The sequence below is a fragment of the Zonotrichia leucophrys genome, chromosome 3, assembly GCF_028769735.1.
Source record: "Zonotrichia leucophrys gambelii isolate GWCS_2022_RI chromosome 3, RI_Zleu_2.0, whole genome shotgun sequence".
NCBI classification, from domain to species: Eukaryota; Metazoa; Chordata; class Aves; order Passeriformes; family Passerellidae; genus Zonotrichia; species Zonotrichia leucophrys.
In genome coordinates, this window is record NC_088172.1 from 111,780,843 (window position 1) to 111,803,962 (window position 23,120).

Here is a 23,120-nt window from a genome sequence, read left to right on the forward strand (position 1 = left end):
AAAATTTCAAAAGCAAGTTCACACTGGTATTTCTCAAGAAAACATCAAAAGCTTTGTAGCCCAGAAGGTAACTGGAAAACCTCCCCCAGCTGAGAGCAGCACAGGGAATGCCCCTCCTGGACACCACACACAGCAGGAAAGTGCTGCCATCAGCTCAGTCTCAGCAGCTGCATGAACAGCAAATGATTTTCAAGGTGCTCAGATGGGCTCATCTCAGTTTTTAATCAAAGTTTTTGGTTCAGTCATCACTCACACAAAGATTTTCCATCCCCCCCGAGCCCAAAGCCCAGGAGGCAGTGGGGGATCTCATCCCGGCTCCTGCTGCACTCACCCAGCACATCCCAGTCCCTGGGAGGGAGGGAGTGCATGCACCACGGTCAGATTTATTATCTTTGAAACCACCACTGACACACCTGGCAGAACTCAGAACTATCCTCTGGGAAGATGAAACTTGCCACGTTTGACGTGGGAGTCGCACATCCCTCCTCCCACATCAGAGCCCACGCTGACAAACACAGACACAAATCTTGGGGAAGTCACAGCTCCCCCCACCCTCAGTGGGAACCAGGGCTATTAATTTCAATTTGGAGCATCCAACCCCTCCAGCCAAAAGCAGCAGGCAGAGAGAAAAACCACATCTGCGATTTATGACCTGGAATTTCAGGAAGGGGAAGAGGAGTTCTGGTCCTGCGTTTCATTTTTCTGCCTCTAAAACCCTTGCCAATAACAACAGAATGTCAGCAAGCACCAGCTCCCTTCCCCAAGGAGCAGCACAGGGTGGGACAGAGCCCAGCTCCTTCTCCCACAGCTTTATTCCATGTGAAGGGCAAACAGGAGCAAGGGTTTAAGTGCTAAAGCAAACAGAGGCAGCTTTAACACACAGGCTGATGAAAGAGCCTGTACACAGCTGCTCTTGAAGTCATCGCTTTGTAGTCTTCATTCCCACACACAATTATGAGCTTAGAGGTTCCAAGACTTCAAATGATACTTTGTGCTTCCTTCAAGTATATATATAAAAAAATAGATTTTAGATCTCATATGCTTTTTAAGTCAGGATTAATGAATCCTCACAGAAATATCACAGTTACCTGAGTGATAGACTGTGGGGGGCTCTGATGTGCTTCTGGTTTTGCAAAAAGGCTGAACCTCAACCTGGCTAGGGTTTGGAACCATTAAATTAATAAATTTGTGCTTTCTTCAAGTATATATATAAAAAAATAGATTTTAGATCTCATATGCTTTTTAAGTCAGGATTAATGAATCCTCACAGAAATCACAGCAATGGCCACAGTTACCTGAGTGATGGACTGGGGGGCTCTGATGTGCTTCTGGTTTTGCAGAAATGCTGAATTTCAGCCTGGTGAGGACCTGAAGCCATTAAATTAATAAATTTGTGCTTTCTTCAAGTATATATATATAAAAAAATATATTTTAGATCTCATATGCTTCTTAAGTCAGGATTAATGAATCCTCACAGAAATATCACCGTTACCTGAGTGATAGACTGTGAGGGGCTCTGTGCTTCTGGTTTTGCAGAAAGGCTGAACCTCAACCTGGCTAGGGTTTGGAACCATTAAATTAATAAATTTGTGCTTTCTTCAAGTATATATTTAAAAAATATATTTTAGATCTCATATGCTTTTTAAGTCAGGATTAATGAATCCTCACAGAAATCACAGCAATGGGCACAGTTACCTGAGTGATAGACTGGGGGGCTCTGATGTGCTTCTGGTTTTGCAGAAAGGCTGAATTTCAGCCTGGCTAGGACCTGAAACTATTAAATTAATAGATTTGTGCTTTCTTCAAGTATATATATATATATAATATATATTTTAGATCTCATATGCTTCTTAAGTCAGGATTAATGAATCCTCACAGAAATACCACAGTTACCTGAGTGATAGACTGTGGGGGGCTCTGATGTGCTTCTGGTTTTGCAAAAAGGCTGAACCTCAGCCTGGCTAGGACCTGGAACCATTAAATTAATAATTTTTAGGGGTAATATTACTGCCTTGGAGACTACACATGTACAAGCGTTCCTTTAACAGTAGATTTGAGAAATGTTGATTTTTAAGAGGATTTCACAACGCACTGTTAGTAATAAAGGCAGCATTTGGGAGAACAAAGCTGGAAGTTTTAACTCCCCAAATGATGTGAGTGGGGAACTTGGGAGAACTCGAGTCCAGGGAATGAAGAAATTCATCTGGTTTTTCACATCCACCTTGAAATAAGAAATGACAGTGCATGGGCCAGCAAGCCTCTCTGGAGTGACTGGTGTTTAATAAATTATGGCAGTATTTTAAAAAGAGATACAAGAAAACAAGACAAAAAAAGGACCAAAAGTATTTTAAGAACAGAGAAAAAAAAATAAAAATAAGACAGTTCTACTCCAAGGGCACAGACCAAAAAAAGAGCTACAAACAAGAACTAAACACAAGACACAAATAAGTTTGTGGAAGAAAGGAACAGGTTATTCTCTCCCTCAGATCTGAAGAATACACTGTATTTTACACAGCAATGGGGAGAAGGAGTAGGGGGAAGAGAGTATCAAAATCCAAACAAGTCACAAGGCATCAACAATCCCTTGATGACAGCAGAGTAGTTTTTGTTGGCACAGCTCACGACAGCTGGAGGAATAATTGCGATGCTGAGCGAGGATGCCGAGAATATTTCGCTTCAGAGCCTCAGATGAAAGATGTTATCCACAAGCACTTTGCAAATGTTAATTAAACCCACACAGCCCCTTTTTGGCAGATCAAGGGGTATTTATCCCTCTTTTGCAGAGAGGGGAATGAATATCTCAGGCACTTTTAACTTCAGGTTAAAGCTGCTCTTTGTAGTTAGGAAGTGCCCCACAGAAACACCACTAAAAACACAAATTAACCTTTCTAGTCCAGCACAGCCAGGATGGAGCTGATCCCTCTCACTTCTCTCTAACCACTGCCCCAACAGAAAATTTTTCTGATTCTGCAGAAAAAGCAAACTCTGAGATGAATATGGGCACTACAAATGAGCTTTAAAACAACAGCGACCCTTGGTGAGTTGGGAAAGAAAAAAATTCAAATAAATTCAACTGCTCTTCCTTTGGTGACAGCTTTTCCCAGGCTTAAAATCATGGAATAACCTGAGTTGGAAGGGATTCATAAGGATCATTGATCCAGCTCCTGGCCCTGCACAGACACCCCAATAATCCCCCATTGTCCAAACCCTCCTGGAGCTCCGGCAGTGCAGTGACCTCAGCCCCTCCTTGTAGCTGCTCCCACCATTCCAAACAAGCTTCCTATTCCATAAAACACCATTCCCCAACAGGATGAAACAGTAATAGTGTCAATTTAAGCCAAACCAGTGAGTTAAAGCAGGCAGAACCAGTGGAAATAAAAAGGAGCAGTGAAATCATTACCAAAAAGGACAAAAGAGGCACAAAGTATTTGAGGCACCTGCACTGGCAGGGCAGGAGCACCACTGTGTCACAGACATGTTTTATGAAAAATCTTTTTTTTTTAGGATTTTTTCTTCTTGAGAAGCTGGGAGGCCTCAGGAACAAAATGTAAACATTGATTATCTGCTGCTGTGGAATGCAACAGGTGCATCTGTGATTGGTCTCATGTGGTTGTTTCTAATTAATGGCCAATCACAGTGAGCTGGCTCAGACTCTCTGTCTGAACCACAAACCTTTGTTTTCATTCTTTCTTTTCCTATTCTTAGCCAGCCTTCTGATGAAATCCTTTCTTCTATTCTTTTAGTATAGCTTTAATGTAATATATATAATAAAATAATAAATCAAGCCTTCTGAAACATGGAGTGAGATCCTCGTCTCTTCCCTCATCCGGTCACACCACTGTGTCCTGGAAAAAAGAGCTTTTCCTCAGCAGAAAACCACTCCATTATTTGCTAAATTGACATGGAACATTTGGTATTTAAGAGGGGAAGGGTCAGTTTGTTGGATCTATAAAAGAGTAGCTGAGACATCTGCAAGGTCAGGAAGAAAATGCATAAACACACATGTGAATTAAAACACCAAAACGCACAGTGGTGGTCGATGCCTGTGATCTTACCATGAAAATAAACATATTTGGAGTTCCTTCCTGTTCATAAAACAACAACCCAAACCCCTGAAGCAGCTGATTTAGGATATATTTCAGTAGGAAATACATTTGAGGATGCAGTTGGAAAGGAAACCTGAGAGTGAGGGGAGCATTTTCAAAGGCTGTCCAGCAGAAAGGCTGTGGGACGGGGTCCCTCCCCCAGAGCTCACACTGATCACACACACGGTGTGTCATGGGTTTATAGATCTGTATTTACATTCCATTTGTGTTTTCAGTGTAACCCACGGGGCACAGCACACAACTCACCAGCACCCAGCAGCTCAGGAGAGTGTCCAGGGCTGCAGGCTGCATTCAGAGCAAGCACAGGGCCTGAAAAGCTTTTCCTGGGCTGAAAGGTTTTCCTGGGCTAACCCAGTGCCTCAGCTTGTGGTGGCGCTCACAGGGCTCCCAGGATGAGGGAAGACATGAGAATGTTGACTCTATGTTTCAGAAAGCTATTATTTTATGGTATATATTATATTCAAACTCTACTAAAAGAATAGAAGCAAGGATTTCATCAGAAGGCTGGCTAAGAATAGGAAAAGAAAGAATGAATAACAAAGGCTTGTGACTGACCGAGACAGTCCAAACAACTGGGCTGTGATTGGCCATTAATTAGAAACAACCACATGAGACCAATCCCAGACCCACCTGTTGCATTCCACAGCAGCACATAATCAATGTTTCCATTTTGTTCCTGAGGCCTCTCAGCTTCTCAGGAGACAAAATCCTAAGGAAAGGATTTTTCATAAAGCATGTCTGTGACATCAGCTGCCTTCCTTGGGAGCTTGCACGATCACAGGAATTTTAGGAGCTCAAAGATCTGGCTTGCAGAACCAGGCTGGTAGATGCCACAGCAAAGGGGCCACCACCCTAACTCAGCTTTGTCACTGCCCCACGCAGGTGCCACCATTCCCTCACTGCTAATCCAAGGAACAGGAAGCTCCAAAGAGCCAGGGAAAACCTGAAACCTCCCCAAGGAAAACCTGAAACCTCCCCAGGGAAGGAGGTTGTGCAATTCCAGCATTACCTGTTGGGAAAAAAAGCCAATCACTTGTTTTGAAAGTTTTAAAAAGTTTCATAGTAATAAAATGGTTAGAAAAATAATAATACAATTAGAGTAATAACAATTTGGACAATTTGAATTAGGACAATATGAGACAAAAAAGACAAAGAGTTGTAGATGGTCTGGGTAACTTTTTCTGGGCAAAATAAGCCCAAAAAAGGGCACACATTAACAGAGGATTAACCCTTAAAAACAACAGCCTGTTGCATATTCATACACCTCATCCATGATGCATAAATTCCATTCAAACACAGGGTTCTGTCTGGTCATCCTCAGCTTCTTCCTCTGAATCCCGACAGCGCCTTCCAGCGCCTTCGAGGTGGGAAGAAGTTCATTTCTTCTGATAAGAGGGCAATAAATTAATTTTCTCTGAAAGATTCAGGTGTCCTGTGGCTGCTATCTGCTGTGAGTCCTTTCTTTATGATGGAGCTGCACCCCATGGTCCTCATGAATCCCTTCCAACTCAGGATATTCTTTCTCTGATTCTTTGCCCTCCAGCTCAGAGTTGCTTCTCCAATGTGCTCACTCATGCTACTATTTGCACTAAAATTATATTACAATTTTTTTTTTTTGGTGCAGTTTTTAGCAGCCAAATCAAAGTATTTTGGCCAATAATTCCATCTGCGCCCTCGGCTTCTGGTTACATTAGAACTGCACACAGTGAGGCAGATACTGAGACATTATCAAAGGTGCTGTGCATCCAGAGCAATTCCCACAGAAATGTATTTGCAGCCCACTTCATCTGGATGACAAGGCTGGAACTGGGGCAATTCCAGCTGGGAATTATTGCTGTGTTTAACAGGTGCTGCAATGCAAGGCAGCAGCACTGACCCTGCCTGGCTGCTGCTCTGGGCCCTTTCCCACCCACGTTCTGAAGGGTTTGGGCTGGCTCTGACCTGCTGCCCCTGTGCCAAACCCTCAGGAGAGCTGTGGGGCTCAGCACTGGAGGCTGCAGGAGGGGCAGGGGGCTCCAGGCAAGGGGCAGGGGCCAGCCTTTGTTATTCCACGTTTCCCGATAAGAGACCCAGCACATTTTGGGCCTTCCCACACAAATCCATATTTGTATGGCTGCCAGATCTTTATCACTTCCCCTTTTTGCTTTTTTTTTGGTTGCTTGTTTAGAACTTTGCCCAAGGTTACATTCAGCAAAAGCTGCTCCCTCAAAATACAGCATTAAACCCACTATCACATTAACATCTGGAAATCACATTTAAATCCTTCTTGAAAGCCAATGTTTTGCAAAAGAAAGCCCCAAGTGAGGCAGAAAGCAGAGAAACTTTGCAGCACGTCCCTTTGCAAGTGAAGCATTTTGCAAAGGCCACCTTGCAGCTGTTGTTGTGACCTTCTGGAGATCAATGTCCCCACCTGTGCTCGCCCTGTCCTGGGGGAGCAAACACCACACACACAACAAGCAGCGCTTGGTAGCCTGCAATTTGACACTGGGAATAAACCAGCTCAAAACCTCCTGCATCAAGTACAACCTGCTGCAGGCCCCAGCTCAAAGCCCCCTCTGAAAGGGCTCAGAAAGAGCCCAGCAGCTGTTGAAATAATTCCCTTTTTTCCCCACCCAAATTAATGTTTGGAATCTGCACGTCTCTGACTAAAAGCCACTTTGTAACTCTCACTCACTGCTTGTGGCCTTTTACAATTTTCCTTTGGGGGATCAACACTGCCCTTAAAGGTTGGGGGTTTTTTCACCACCAGAGCATCATCTGTATTTCTTATTTACAGAACCAGACATCATCTGTAATTAATATTTTCAGTAACCCCTCTGCTGGCCCTTCACCTCTGTTATCACCCTGCAGCTGCTCAGGGAGGCCTGACAGGGCCCCTTTCTGCAGCTCCCATGGCCAGCAAATGTTCCAGACAAACAGGAGACCATTCCAGATTATCCCTCACCGGATTTAATGACTCTGGAAAGATCCCCAGGGAAGGATTGTTTACTGCCAACGAGCTCCATTAAGTATCCAACAACATCCATCAAAAAAAACAGCAAAACATTGGGGTTTTAATTATTTTCCAAGCTGGCTGTAGCACACAGAACATCACAGAGCATGTGCCTGCCCACAATTCTCTGCATTCTTTTGGGGACTGTCAGCAAAGACAGGGTGAAAAATGCACGTGTTTTATGATTGGCTTTTTGCAAATATTCAAATGAATATTATGTGTGTTGTGTTAGAAAGTAATGCTGGATTCATTCTCTCAAGTAGTGTGGTAAATAGAGTTTTAGGTTATAAAAAATGTTAAAATAGAAACTGTGCTATGTAAGATACTTTTTTAAAAGAAAGGACTGAGATAGCAGCCACAGGACACCTGAATCTTTCAGAGATAAAGAATTTATTGCCCTCTTATCAGAAGAAATGAACTTCTTCCTGCCTCAAAGGCATTGTCAGGATTCAGAGGAAGAAGCTGAGGATGACCAGACAGAATCCTGTGTTTGAATGGAATTTGTGCATCATGGATGAGGTGTATGAATATGCAACAGGCTGTTGTTTTTAAGGGTTAATCCTTTGTTAATGTGTGTCCTTTTTCAGGCTTATTCTGCCCAGAAAAGGTACCCAGACATCCATAACTCTTTGTCTCTATTGTCTCATATTGTCCTAATCCAAATTGTCCAAATTATTATTACTCTAATTGTATTACTCTACAATAATATTATTATTACTCTAACTGTATTAATATTATTATTATTACTCTAATTGTATTACTATTTTTATAACCATTTTATTACTATGAAACTTTGAAAATTTTAAAAACAAGTGACTGGCGTTTTTCACAGACAGCTACTCCCAGGAGGGGTAACTTTACTCAGGATAACCCAGCAGTAGGAAATCCCTGATTTTTGCCCCACAATGCCAGCAGGGAGGGAGCAGAGTGACTGGGAACACTTTCAGACAGTGACACACTCCTGGCTTCATTTAGGATGTGGTTTTGCCCTGCTGCTCAGCTGATCCCATGGCCTGGTGCTGCTGAAAAGAGGAATCTCCTCCCCAATTTCCAAGCCTGAATCAAGGAGTTAGGCTGGAAGGAAACTGCACTGAGAGGGAAGGGACTGGATCTGTATCAGTGCAAAAAGATCAGTGGGAGCAAAAACCTTTCCTTGCATCACCAGCTTGCCATGAGATCAGTTCAGCCACAATGCACACTCTAAATTTAGAGAGCTTTCTAACTCTAAAGCTGAATCCCACGTCCATTATTCCTCTCCAGCACAAGAATGAGCCGTGCTATTAGAAATGCTTTTATCCCAACGTTGTGCTCTCCACCCTACAGGAGCACACATCAATTGTGGATAAAGTGGTTCAACTTTGGAACGCGGACAAAAACTGAGACAACGCTAATGGTGGTGAAAGACAGCTTGCCTGGGGAGAGAAATGATCAGAGATTTAAGAGGAAAAGGGGGAAAAAAAAAAACCCTACAGATAATTTACCTGTGCTTGGGTCACTGCTCATTAGTGCTCTGAAGAGAATCACTTCACAAGTTATAAATTAGGCTGCTCTTGCCTCACTCCCTTATTATCCAGCTCAGGCAGGGCCGGGAGCCTTTCACACGCACCGGATAATGGGAACACTTACTCTGAATAAAATGAACAGAGGCAAAGAAAAAAAAAAAACCAGGGGCCTTCATTTGGGCAGGAAAAACCATCGGGAGAGCCAGCAGTGGCATTGGGTTTCAGCAGTCACCTCTCTGTCACTCTGCATTTCCTCCTTCTCCGGAGAAGGGAAAACCTCTCCAAAAACAAATTCGGGCTGTGCAGAAATTGTTTTCTCCTGTTGATATTTCCATCTACCCCCTGCTGGTTTGGGATTTCCAACAGACTTTTTAAAAGCTTTCCCCATTCAGGCTGAGCTCGGCTCTTAAGAAGTTTCTGGAGAGATTGTTCATAAAAACTTTTAATTTTGGTTATTAGGCAGAGCTCACTGTTCAACAGCAAGAAGTCAATTTCTGTCTCAATTTTTTTATTCTTTTGTAATCGTGGCTTGGGAAAAAATGCAGCTATAACACTTTTTTAAACATTCATGATTTTTTAGCTGTATAGAAATAAAATGCAGTAGACTAATATACCAGTGATACCTATCAGAGCTGGCAAGGGCGAGATCACTCTTTTCCCACACATCTTCTAATCTCCTGCTTCTATCTCTGATAAAATAAACTCATTATTAAAAAGTGCTTTAGCCTAAAGGTTAAAGGTTGACAAAATCCACAACTTTGGGACAACAAAAGCCAACTTTGACCAGAAAGGCTGAGACAGCTAATTCAGCCCCAAAATTCTGGCAATTTTCCCTCCTTAAAGGACGAGCTGTGCAGCTGCAGCCCCAGCTCCAGCAGCAGCCTGACACTTGGCCTTGCTCTGAGGATTCCATCTCAGAGGCAAAAGCACATGGCCACAAAGACACACTTGGCCAGTGAACCCGGGAGGATCTGTATAAATTAGCTCCCTGGAGACCTGACAAAGGCTCCTTTCCCTCCTCAAAGGCATCAGCCTCACGGTGAGCACTCCAGGCAGAATTAAAAGGACTCTAAATCTGTCCGCAGGGAAAGGCAGCAGCTGGAGCAGCAGGATGAAGCTGAGAGTTCAGGCAGCCCCACACAGGAGGGAAAAGGGAAGAAGCAAATCCTCCTTTCCTTGGGGGCAGTTTCAGTGCACTGCAATCCCCTCCCAGGTTAAATCTCTCCTCCAAAAATGCCACAGGCACAGAGGGCTGAGGCTCTGTGCAACAACTCTGATCCCGTTACACATCCAGCCCCACTCAGCACCAGCTTCCAAAATCTTCCCCCTCTCTTTTCAAATATGCAAAACAAGGGCTGCCAGAGCTGCGGGAGTGTTTGGACAGCGCTCTCAGGGATGCACAGGGTGGGATTGCTGGGGTGTCTGTGCAGGGCCAGGAGCTGCACTGGATGATCCTTGTTGTGATATCAGTCCCTTCCAGCTCAGGATATTCCTCAATTCCAGGTAGGTTTTTTTGCAGCACTACCTAACACCGGTCCAGGCTGAAGCCAGCCTCAGAGGCAGAAGTGAAACCTCCCTGGAGAGGTAAAGCTGCCCCCCTTGCTCACTACTCCGGACCAAGAAAAACTCCTCTTCTAAAATTGTAAGCATCATCTTCACAGCAAGATGCCCGTGCCTTCCATCCACATCAGCCTTTCTGCTGCCTGTGGGAGGCACAGATCTTGGCTTGCTTTTAGCTCCTGAGTCACTTGGGAGCTGGGAACAGAAGGAATAAGAATCCTTCAGTCATCAGCATCACCAGCTAAAAACACCCCGAGAGCAGCAGCAGGTCTGAGAGGCACCGAGTGCAGGAAGCACGTGACAAAAACATCTCCAGCAGTAAAAAATTTAATAACCTTGTTATTAATTCTGAACAAACAACAACACTGATTCCCACTCTTCCTTTGATTTGCAACAGGAGGAGGAAGAAATAAAGTTGTTTAAACAGGAACAGCTGTTACATCAATGCCAGTTTAATGGAGTCTCCAGCATCCTGCTCTCGGGAGAGCCGTCGATGTTTGAGGAGGAGTTCTGCCTTTTCAAGAGGACTTCAGAACCTCAAACACCAACCTGCAGCTAGATTTCCTCCCTAATCAGAAGCCAATTATCCTGCTGAGTGATGACAGAACAATTCACAAAGTAAATCCTTCTCATTTCAGGGCCCTCTGTGATGGAGTTGTGCTGGGAACTTCCTTGCAACAAAAGCAAGGAGGATTTCACTTGTGCTTCCCACAGTTACTCCCAAGGGCCTTGCTCTGAACTGCCAGGTGAACATTCAGTGTAGAAAATCTTCACTGACAATGTGAGCTAATGCACTTTTATCCACAGCAGAAGTTCCCAAGTTTTTATCAAGTCTCAGGAGATCTAGAAAGCATTTACACCCAGCATTTACACCCAGCATTTCCACTCAGTTGTCTCTACAGCTCACTCACAGACCCAAATTTGTGCCACTGCCATTGTTTCTCACTCCCCAGTCACTGCTACAGTAATGCAAACCTCCTGCAGAGTCCTTTTAATCATTTTTAACCACTTTGAAACAGTTTTATTGTACTAAATAATTACTGCAACGTTTTCATATCACAAAGCTGTTTTCAGGCTTTGTTCCTTGCAGGGTTCTCCTCCCAGCACTGTTCCCTTCCCAGGTGTCTGAGGTCAGATAAACTGAAATGAGTTCCAGAGAGGGCTCTCAGTATCTGCTGCTGGGTAAATGAAGCCACAAGTTCATGGAATGGGTTGGGTTGGAAAAGACCTCAAAGCTCATCCTGTTCCACGGGGTGGCTGAGCTTTGTTATTTAACAGTGAAAAGAAACAGCAAGAACAAGAGAAGAATCAGGGAATCTTTAAGGTTGGAAAATCACAAAAATCCAACCATCAACTCAGCACCACCACGTTCACCACTACAGCAGCTCCTCAAGTGCCACATCCACACATTTTCTGAACACTTCCAGGGATGGTGATTCCACCACTGCCCTGGGCAGCCCATTCCAATGCTTGACAACCCTTTCCATGAAGAAATTTCTCCTAATATCCAAACTTAACCTCCCCTGGCACAACCTGAGGCTGTTTCCTCTTACCTGAGGGAAGACCTGACCTCCACCTCTTTACTACAGGGAGTTCTGTGGAGCAAGAAGAGGCCTGGAGAATTGCAGCCCTGCACCAACATCAACCTGGTGGCTTTCACCTCACCTGAGCTCCTTCCCTCTAACCCCGTGTGTGATCCAAGCGCTGGGAGCAGAAATGAAATAAACACACAAACAGTGCCTTTTTCTGCCCAGATGTGAAGCAGCTCCTGGGGGAAGGGAGGAGAGCAGAAGGCAGGCTGCCATTCCAGGCTCAGCAAGCAGGAGCCCTGCAGCACACACTGCTGGCTTTGTGACTGCCACAAAGGCAGCCTGTTCCAGCTCCCTGTCACACATTGTCCCACCCTGCTCTGCTCCAGTTCCAATGGCTGCACTGCATGGAAAAGTCCCCTGGGTGGTGGCACAAGGGGCTGGATTCTCCCAGCTCCACCTCCCCAGCGTGGCTGCATCACCACAGGGATGTCTCCAAACCTCCCCTTGCTCCAGGCTCATCCAGGAGCTTTCCCCTTCATGGAGTCTCTCAGCACAAGGGATTTACCAGGGCAGAGCAAAATTCCACCACACAGCTCAGCATTTTACAGGCCCTTTCCACACTGGCTGTGTTATTCAGGCAATGCACTAAAAAAAGGTGAAATAGAAATAAATAGATGCAGTGTTCCAGTTTGGTCCAGGAAGAGCTGACCCCTCATTCAGGGAGATCAATGTCTGCTGCATTTATACCGTCTAAAGCCAAAAATAATGCTGGAACCACCAGGAGAAACAGCCAATTAAGCTGTTTTTCTCCCAAGCAGATTAAAAATTACTCTCAATTTACTACCTTACTAAACTACAGCTGAAATTATTATAGTAGTAGGCTGGCTGTGGGCTGACAGGATGGCTGTGTGCAGCCTCACATACAGGAGAGGAAAAGAAAGGGCCATTAATATAAATGTATGTATTTATATATAGATACAGATGATATAGATATAGATATAGATATAGATATAGATATAGATATAGATATAGATATAGATATAGATATAGATATAGATATAGATATAGATATATACAAATATTGATATAGATTATATAGATATTACATATAGATATATATAGATATAAATAAATACAAATATATAAATATAGATTATTAGATATTATAGATGTAGATATAGATAGATAGATAGATAGACAGATAGATATAGATATAAATAAATACAAATATAGATATAGATTACATATCTATATATATTTGTATATAAATAAATACAAATATATAGATATAGATTATGATTATATAGATATAGATATAGATATAGATAGATAGATATAATACAAATATATAGATATAGATGATTAGATATTATAGATATAGATAGATATAGATAGATAAATAGATAGATATAGATATAAATAAATACAAATATAGATATAGATTATATATCTCTATATATATTTGTATATAAATAAATACAAATATAGATGTAGATTTAGATGTAGATAGATTAGATATAGATTTGAAAGGAACAAATACTAAAAAACCTCCATCCTTCACCAACAAGCAGGGGCTGGGACGCCCTGAGGAATGATAGAAAATCAACCCAGAGTTTCTGGATGTGTTTCTTTCCCTCTCTCCTCCTTACGGTGTCCCCTGTCCAGGAGGACTCCCCAGCTGCTTGAGGCACAGGTGACACATCTTGGCAGGCCAGGTGAGGCTTTGGGGAGCTTTTGGTGTTTCATTGACAGGTCTGTGCAATGAACTGATTGTGCTGCAGAAATCAGCTGCTTTGGGAGAGAATTGCTACGAGGATTTGGTCCTTTGGGTTCCCTGCGCAGAGCAGAAGCCACAGTGGAGCACAGACAGAGCTGGGAGCTCTTTGGGGCTGAAGGCAGCGGAGAGGAAAGAAGAAAAGCACAGTGGTGGAAGATAAAGCTGAACACTGGGGAAAAACTGCCCTGGATGGTCCAGGAGCTGTGATTCAGCATGGGGAAAACATCCAAGAGCTCTCAGCTGGAAAAGGCCCAGGTTTCCCGGGCTGCCCACAGGGCAGGGCTTCAGTCAGCCCTGGGGAGCCCTGACTCACCTCAGGGCAGCACAAAAGCCACGGATGTGAGTCAGGGCAGATAGAGAAAACCACAGACTTGTCAGCCCCTGGGACTGCAGCCCTGGCGTTAACACTTTAATCACATCACATTCCAGTTCTGCTTTTTGGAAGCCACTAATAAAATAAATATCATTGATGCAGAGCAGAGGAGATGCAGAGCCAGGCCCTGCCCTCGCAGAACCAGCCCCTCTTTGATGACTGATTTATATTTACCTAAACAAGACCAATTCTCCATTTGGATATAATTTCTTAACCAATGCAGAGGGGCAGAGTGTTTAACACCCAGAATGATTCCTGTCATCATTTAGAAGATGCAGTAGACACCAGCAGCCATTTAGTTTCACCAAATTGCTGCAGGATACAAAGATGCATCCCATATCCTGGCTGACAGCTTTAGCAAAAAGCCACACAACCCTGCCAGGGCTCCTTGTTAACAATGTATTGTTCCAGTGACTCAGGGCACTGCAATGCTATCTGGTTTATTCATAGCTTTTCTGACAGAGTTTTTAGATTAGACACACAAATCTCTGCTTTTTAGGAAAATAAATAAAGAAATAAAGAAATAAAAGGCTACGGCTTATTATTACATGGAGCATCAAAATTCCTGTTTTCTCTTCTATGGCTAAATACACAGAGAACTTCAGCAAAAGGACAGGACCTCAAAAACCCAAAGGTTCTTTCAATTTTCTAATAAAAGCACTCAAGAGGAGAAAAAATGACCAAAAAATTGGAAATAGTGAATATAGTAAAGATAGTCAAAAGCATGAAGCATCGGTGTAAGGACCACTGAATCAATTAGGACATTTCAGTCTGGAAAAGAGTCCTTTGACATGGGACACAGTAGGGATTTACAGAATTTTAATGAAAATGACAATTCCCCAAACATGAGCTGGCAGTAGGTGCAGTTACCAAAAGGAAGTCATTCACCACACAAAGTTAAAATCTGAAATGCCTGGACAGAGGCTGAAAGCACAAGAGCTGAATAAACTGATGGGACACGAAGGACATTCCTGCTGGCCATGGCTGGGGACAGGACAGACCCAGCCTCACCCAGCTCAGGTGTTTGTTTGCCCCGTGCTGAGTTTTTAAAAAGTCTCCAGCATCTTCTGAGGGGAGCAGCAGCTGCGAGCAGGGATTCCACCTGAACAGGCAGCACAAACCCTCCCTGCCATGGCCAAGTGCTCCCTCTCCCCCAGCCCCTCTCCACTGTGAGCAGAGCCCCGTGTGAAGCACAGGAAGCATCAGACCCACGCTGCTGTTCACGTGCATGGTGCCACATCCTCACAGGAAGGGGCCTGCTACAAAACTCCTGCACAGCTTGGCTTTGCTGCCAAGCCAGGAAGTCTCAGGAGGTGTTTTGAAGATGATTCTCCCAAAAATATTTTTAGTTTCCAGGCCTAATGCAGTTATTTAGATATTTAGTGTCATGGAGAGAGTTTTGCATCAGAATGACTTGTTGAGGAGTCCCTTGACACACAGGTTCTTTTGCCATTCTGCTCCATGGCAATCACAGACTGTTTCCAGCATCTCCGCTATTCCAGCTCCCTGCCCTTCCCTCAGCTATCTCCTACTGACCTCAATCCATACTTCGTGTTTAATCACAGCCTTCCACCCTAAAAAGGAGTCCAAACATGAAATCCTTGTCTCCTGCATTCATTCCTCTGGGCACCAGCCCCACTAACCCAGAATGGCTCCTGAAGGTCAGTGCAGAACCTGCTGCACACCACAGCAGGGCAGTAACTGTTGCACAGGCCAAATGATGTCCTGGGGTGTGGGAACCCAGAACATCCCTCTGGCTGTCCAGGATGGCCAAAACCCCTGCCAGGGGGCTCAGGGACCCTGGCACAGAGCCCTAAACACCTGGGGGTTTGATTATGACCCATGGAGCAAATTACCAACCTTAGATGAAGATCAGCAAGCCACAACAGTTTAGGTAGAATAATAAGGAAGTTATCACAGGGTGGAAAAGTAGATTTTTGGGGTTTTTGGTGTGGGGGTTCAGGAGGCAAGATGGAGGGATCTGGGCGTGTCCAGCTTTTCTCCTTCTTCTTCCTGGCCTCCATCTTCTGCTGTGATGGTGGCACTTACAGATTGGTTTAGAGTAGAAGCTCACAGTCTAACATAGGTGATAGGTATTGGGAATTGTAAATATTGTACAGGTAGTTTTTAGTATAAAAAGATAACACCGCCCCGGGGGCAGGCAGAGTGCCTGGACTGTCCTGCTGGATGGACCTCAGCTGGACAGGAGAAAGAATTTTATAGACAAGACACAATAAACAACCTTGAGACTGAGAAATGAAGAGCTCTGACTCCTTCTTCAAGCACCAGGCTGGGAAAAGAGACTTTGGAACTCTTCTCAGGGTCACTCTGAAAGCTAGAGATCCCAACACTGGGGGAAAGCTGTGCAGCCCTGGCCTTGTGCACCCTGCACAGCTGTCAGCCTGAGACTCCCTCTCCTTAAGATATGCAAAAGAGAAGGAGAATTCAATGGTATTGACTGACTGCAGCTCCTCGAGTCAGCAGATCTGGCTCAGAGCACAGCCTGGGATCAGAGCTGTCGATGAGAACCCTGGCACAGCGTTGGTCAATACCAGCCTGCTTTGTCCTTCACGTGCCCCCAGTGCTGCTCCCAGTTCTGTGATTCACTGTGGAATTTTTCACAGGAGCTGTGCTCCAGCTGAGGGGAGTCCCTGCTGTGCTTGGCAGAGCACAAACATTTTCAGGATCCAGAAGTACAGAAATGCTGTATTACACAGGAACAGACACCTGAGCCCAGGACCCCCTGCATGTACTGGTTGGGTATGGGAGAAATGAGAAAGCCACAAATAAGTTTGCTTCTCTTTCCCAGACTCACAGGAATTCTCTGCCCTGCTCCCTGGGTACATCCACACCAACCTGATGACACAGCCCAGCCTCTAAATGCATTATTTCATGCCTGACTTTTGTTAACAAACACTTTCAGTTTCAAGATTCATCATCCCACATGATCCTCAGGGAATCACCTGCCAGGACTGTCACAATAAACTCAATTGCTGCAGCTCCCACACTCACCTGCATTTTACAGCCTGTGCTAGAGCATCCTCCTGCCTTTCAGAGGCAATTCCCTATTTCAGTCTGGCCACACCACATGGGCCAAGACATTCCAATTACTCAGAATTTACTAGCTGGAGTATTTACTCCCTCACAGTTGCGAGTTCTAAGATGTTTGCAGGCACCTCATAAAGCACAGGCTCGTTATTACAGCCCATTAACACGCATGCAAGACATTTTAATGTGTAAAAATTCCCCATGAAATAAAGATTTTCTCCTCCACTTTCAGGGCAAACCTGCCATCCTTACCACGGACTGGCCAATGCTTTCCAGTGGTTTATTCCTGCTGTTTTCCACCCACCAGTCCAGCCAAGCCTCATTTGGCTGATTTCATAGCACTCATTCATGAGCAACCCCGGCATGTGCCGTGGCAGGAACCTCATGCACCCTCCTCACTCAGCTCCAGCACCTCCAACAAGGCTGGAAGAGCTCTGGGGAGCATTTCCACTCCTGATCCACACAGGAAGCCTCAGGGGACACCTTTAGAGCTGATTCCCCACAGCCCTGAGCAGAACTGCAGCAGTTCTCTGCTCTGCCACTACTGCAAGTGGGATGAGGACACAATTTACCACTTTAGGTAAAACTGGAGCACAGCTTCTCCCAAAACAAGAGTTAAGCCAAGGAAGCTTGTACTTTTAGGAGAACACTGTCCAAGCATGCAGACTTAATGCTGTGCCCCAGTGGAGGCAATTTGAGGCTGACATCAGGCACCACAGAAAGTTTTATTCCTGAAATATGAGGGTACTCACTGCACACGGTGAGCAGCTGGCAAGCTGGAATCTGTCCCTCTTCTGCAGCCAGCTCTCTACTCATCTGTCTGGAGCCTGCTAGAGAGGAAAAAGAGCTGTAAATATAAAGTAACCAAAAAAATTTTAACAGATTTTTTACATCAGGAAGTGTCAGGGTCTCTGGTTTGTCAGAGTGACCCCGAGAAGAGTTCCAAAGTCTCTTTTCCCAGGCTGGTGGTTGAAGAAGGAGTCAGAGCTCTTCATTTCTCAGTCTCAAGGTTGTTTATGGTATCTTGTCTATAAAATTCTTTCTCCTGTCCAGCTGAGGTCCATCCAGCAGGACAGTTCCAGGCACTCTGCCTCCCCCCAGGGCAGTGTTATCTTTTTATACTAAAAACTACCTGTACAATATTTACAGTGACTTCCCAATACCTATCACCTATGTTAGACAGTGAGCTTCTGCTCTAAACCAATCCAAAAGTGCCACCATCACAGCAGAAGATGGAGGCTGAGAAGAAGCAGAAGGAGAAAGGCTGGACATTCCCAGATTCCTTCACCTTGCCCCCTGAACCCCCATTCTAAAACCTCCAAAATCTACTTTTTCACCTTGTGATAAATTCACTATCATTCTATTTAATTTGTTGTGGCTTGCAAATCTTCATATAAGGTTGGTAATTTGCTCCATGGGTCATAATCAAAACCACAGGTGTTTTGTGCTCTGTGCAACCACAGGGGCATTTTGGGCTCTGTGCCAGGGTCTCTGAGCCCCCTGGCAGGGGTCTGGGTAATCCAGGACAGCCAGAGGGATGTCCTGGGTTCCCAAAAAGAAGCAGGCCAGGTAATCAATGCAAAACAGGCACCCTCCCCTCCCCAGCTCTGAGGTCAGGAACTCACAGCGCCTGCAAAGCTCTCAGGGAGTAAATGCTGTGATGCTTGAAAACAACTGCAGCACCGGCTGCCTCTGGAGGCTGCTGAGGTCACACCTGAGGCAGCCCAGGAGAAAAGCAAAGTATTTCTACATGAGAGCAGCAGCAGAGCTTCCCAAAGGCAGTGAATCACAGCTCTCTGTGACACTCCTGGTCCCCAAAGCACCATTACACACGCAGGGGAACAAATGTTTGTGCAGCCACGGTGCTGAAGGGTTGCATGGGCTCTGATCTGGAGTGCACCAGAGAAGTTCCCTTTAATATATTTGTTGTTTCAACACACTTTATCCCCTTAATGAGGCGCCACTGAAGTTCTGCTTAAACCCATTTTGATTAAGGGAAAGATTATCCATAGAATTGCCAGCCATACGTGTTGGTGTACATCACACACAGACCAACTGTGCTTCAGGGAGACATTAAATCCCCGTTCAATTAATAGAGACACCTCTTCAAATGAGCATTAAATAATTCCCCACAATGTAGCACAACAACTGGCTACTCCAGTAAATTGGAATAGAAATAACTTCCCATCTCTCCTCCAACAAAATCCCAATCAAAGCTCGCCCTTAAAACAAGAGGTCAGTACAGAGGGATGGGGGGGCAGGAATGTTACTACCTCAGTGCTATTGTGTGCTTATATTAAAAGCTCTTCATCAAAAAATTAAATGAAATGGATGCCTTTCGTGTTTATCAATAACAGAGCTAATGGTTTTTATGTAAATGCCATTACTTCCAGCCAGATCTGCGAGAGACTGGAGCCACACAGCCCCATCTCCCCTGCAAGAGACTCCCTTCAGGCAGCCAATCTAAATGCAAATTACAATCAAATGCAAAACCAAGAGTTTTCTGGATGATACTGAACACATAAACCTAGGGACAAAGCAGAGATATTTAAGAGCAGCCCTCCTCTTCTGGAAAGACCTCCTGATCTCACATTGCTTTTCTATCATGAACATCCATAAAAATTAAAGTATAATTTGGTTCTCATTTATAGTCATATTATTTACCAGCTTCTTCCCTTTCTATTGCCTTCAGTGTTAAAAAAATAGGAGTGGAATGTTGTCGCAGACATTTCTTCATAGAAATCCTTTCTTTGGGATTTGTCCATCTTCTGGGAAGCAGAGCCCCAGAAGAAGAATGTAAACAATTGTTATCAGCTGCTGTGAAATGTAGCAGGTGCCCCTGTGATTGGCTCATCTTCCATGTGTACCATTAAAGGCCAATCACAGGAGCAGCTCAGAGACAAATTCCCTGGACACAGAACTTTGTTATTCATTCCTTCTATTCTATTCTTGGCTGGGCTGCTCTCTGCAACTTCTCTTCTTATTCTTTTTAGTATAGTTATAATGTATTATATATCTTATATCAATAAATCCAGCCTTCTGATCAAGAAACAAGATTCTCGTCCTTCTCTCACCACAGTGACCGTCTAAGGTCGCTGTAATAGAATGTTGTCCAGTAGATCTCTGTTTCCCCCACAACAGGAGCATTCCATCAGCAAGGATATTAAATCAGAGCCATAATAAAGCCCCAGTTGGATTTGCCAAGAACAAACTGCACTTCCACATTTTCAGGAGGAAATTTCTTCTCGGAATGGAGCTGTTTTGCAAATCAAGGAAGAAGGTGTTACTAACAGGGTGGTTATTAAGAGGCAGAGACACAAAACTGTTGTCAGCACAGGGAGCACCATGTTCCTGTAGCATCAAAGCTTTTTGAAGAACTCTTAAACCTGACCCCTACCTGGAGCACAGATCCAGCCAGGATTTTGTCAGCACTGATTAAAACAAGGCTCTGATGGCAAACCTGGAAAGAACTAACCATGTGCTGCTTAGCGAGGGGAATGCACAGAGATTAAAACAAAGGGCAACAAGCTGACAGCCCAGCTGTGGCAGAGGCCGCCCGTGAGCCTCGGCAGGGACTGGCTCTGAGCACCACAGGCAGCTCCACACCGAGCTCCATCCCCAGGAGGAGCACAGGTCCTTGGAGGGACGCTGCTAATTAACAGCAGGGCTGAGCTGAGCGCACGCTCGTTACACGGCTGAGGAGCTGAGAGCACTTTGTGTGCGTGCAGGAACACTCACAGAGCAAACCTTGCTAATTAGCATTGATCACTGTGAGACCACTGCTGCAAACAGCTGCATTTTGGGAATCAGCCAGCAAGAAACCCTGCAAAGTGGGGAAGCAGAGGGACAACACAGCCCAGTGGGTGCCTGGTTCATTTCTTTGGGTGTCTGTAATTAAATAATTTATCACTGTGCTCCTGTGACTACCAGTGAATGTGCAGCCTGTCTTGCTAAATCTGAAAGTTTGACTGCCTGTAGAAAGAAATTTTTTAAATTAAAAACCACAGCTCTGACTCTCTGACTACCTTCTCTCAGCAACTTTTCTCATGGGCCAGCATTTCAGAAATCTCATCAACATCTTCTTCATGTTCTGTCTTACAGATCTATTGTTCTATATACAAAACCTCAGGACATCCCTCTGGCTGTCCTGGATTACCCAGACCCCTGCCAGGGGGCTCAGAGACCCTGGCACAGAGCCCAAAACACCTGTGGGTTTGATTATGACCCATGGAAAAATTTACCAACCTTACATGAGGACCTGCAAGCCACAACAGTTTAAGCAGAATGATAGTGAATTTATCACAGGGTAAAAAATAGATTTTTGGGGATTTTAGAATGGGGGTTCAGGAGGCAAGATGGAGGAATCTGGGCATGTCCAGCCTTTCTCCTTCTTCTTCTCAGCCTCCATCTTCTGCTGTGATGTTGGCACTTTTGGATTGGTTTAGAGCAGAAGCTCAGTCTAACATAGGTGATAGGTATTGGGAATACCTAAATAATGTACACATGGTTTTTAGTATAAAAAGATAACACTGCCCTGGGGGCAGGCAGAGTGCCTCTGTCTGACCTGCTGGATGGACCTCGGCAGGACAGGAGAAAGAATTTTATAGATAAGAAACAACAAACAACCTTGAGACCGAGAACTGAAGAGCTCTGACTCCTTCTTCCACCACCAGGCTGGGAAAAGAGATTTTCTAACTCATCTTGGGGTCATTCTGAGCAGCAAGAGATCCCAGGAACCTCTGGATTTCATTCCTGGATCACAGCTTGGAGTTGCTAAGGCTCCCTTCTCCTCCTTCCCTTCCTCCATAAACCTGGTGAGCCAAGTTTGGGGTCCTCTCTAGCAAAAGGATCCTGGGACCCCGACTTGGGCTGTGTCACCTCACTGACCATGCAGGACCAACCCATGAGAAAAGGATGGAGCTGTTCCAAAACCAGCAAATCTCCTTTTCTTCCCCACTCTGGACCAGCTGTGCGAGGCTGGGCGCTGTCAGTGCCAGAACCACTGAGGATTTCAGAGGCAGCCACAGCCGTGTGTGAGCAGAGCCTGATTTCACAGCGTGCTCTGACTTCAGCTGTCAAACCACAGCCACAGGACCTCGGTGAGCAGCTGAGCTGAGCTGAGCTGCTCCTGCAGCAAAGCCATTGCCTCCCAAAGCCCCCAAAGTCAGAGACAGCCACACACCCCCAGCCTCCACCCAAATGCTGCTTTTGGTGGCAAAAAACTTCCAACCATTACTTGAATTTTGCGATTTTGCAGTTTTGCAAAGGCAAGGAGCAAAACTGGAAATATCTCCCTTCCTGAGAGCTCCTCCTTTGCTGTGCAATTCACAACTACACTAAACGTACTCAGCATTACCAATTTTTTTCTCTGCTGTTCCTGCAGCAAAGCCATTGCCTCCCAAAGCCCCCAAAATCAGAGACAACCCAAATGCTGCTGCTCATGGCCTTGACCACTGCCTTAACCAGCAAATGAAGATTTTTTTGGTGGCAAAAAACTTCCAACCATTACTTGAATTTTGCGATTTTGCAGTTTTGCAAAGGCAAGGAGCAAAACTGGAAATATTTCCCTTCCTGGGGGCTCCTGTTCTTTGCTGTACAATTCACAACTACACTAAACTTACTCAGCATTATCATTTTTATTTCTCTGCTGTTCCTGCAGCAAAGCCATTGCCTCCCAAAGCCCCCAAAATCAGAGGCAGCCACACTCCCTGAGCCTCCACCCAAATGCTGCTGCTCATGGCCTTGACCATTGGCTAAACCAGCAAATGAAGATTTTTTGGTGGCAAAAAACTTCCATTACTTGAATTTTGCAATTTTGCAAAGGCAAGGAGCAAAACTGGAAATATTTCCCTTCATAAGAGCTCCTGTTCTTTGCTGTACAATTCACAACTACACTAAACTTACTCAGCATTATCATTTTTATTTCTCCTTTCTGCCATCACACAGCCTCACTTGCTGAAGCCCAGGGTTTTCCCTTTGCAAAGGTTCAGGTTTAAGCACAACAAAACGTCTCTTAAACAGTCTTTTCTTATTTCCTTTTGTCAGAGGCTTCATGCTATGATGAATGTGTAGAAATGCAAAGCAGAAGTCCATAGAAAAAGAAGCCAGTGTGTGAGGTGGTTCTGTCTTATAAAAAAAGAGAGCCAGGACTGACTTACGCCTCATTAAAGAGCTCCAGTCTGCATTTTTATTAGATGCATTTAGACACCAATGGATTTTAAAAAAATAAT

The 23,120-nt window shown here is 44.7% G+C and overlaps 1 protein-coding gene across 8 annotated transcripts in view; it reads right to left on the bottom strand.

Moving 5' to 3' along the window:
• Positions 1–23,120, bottom strand: part of EXTL3 (exostosin like glycosyltransferase 3) — a 158,534-nt gene that overhangs the window by 92,157 nt on the left and 43,257 nt on the right. For 5 of the 8 annotated variants that reach the window (XM_064709976.1, XM_064709971.1, XM_064709975.1 and 2 more), the window contains exon 2: positions 17,643–17,717. The gene's annotated coding sequence lies outside the window, so the exon portion shown is untranslated. Of the gene's footprint in view, positions 1–17,642; positions 17,721–23,120 lie in introns of all 8 variants that reach the window. The other 3 variants (XM_064709977.1, XM_064709970.1, XM_064709974.1) reach the window with 1 other exon arrangement.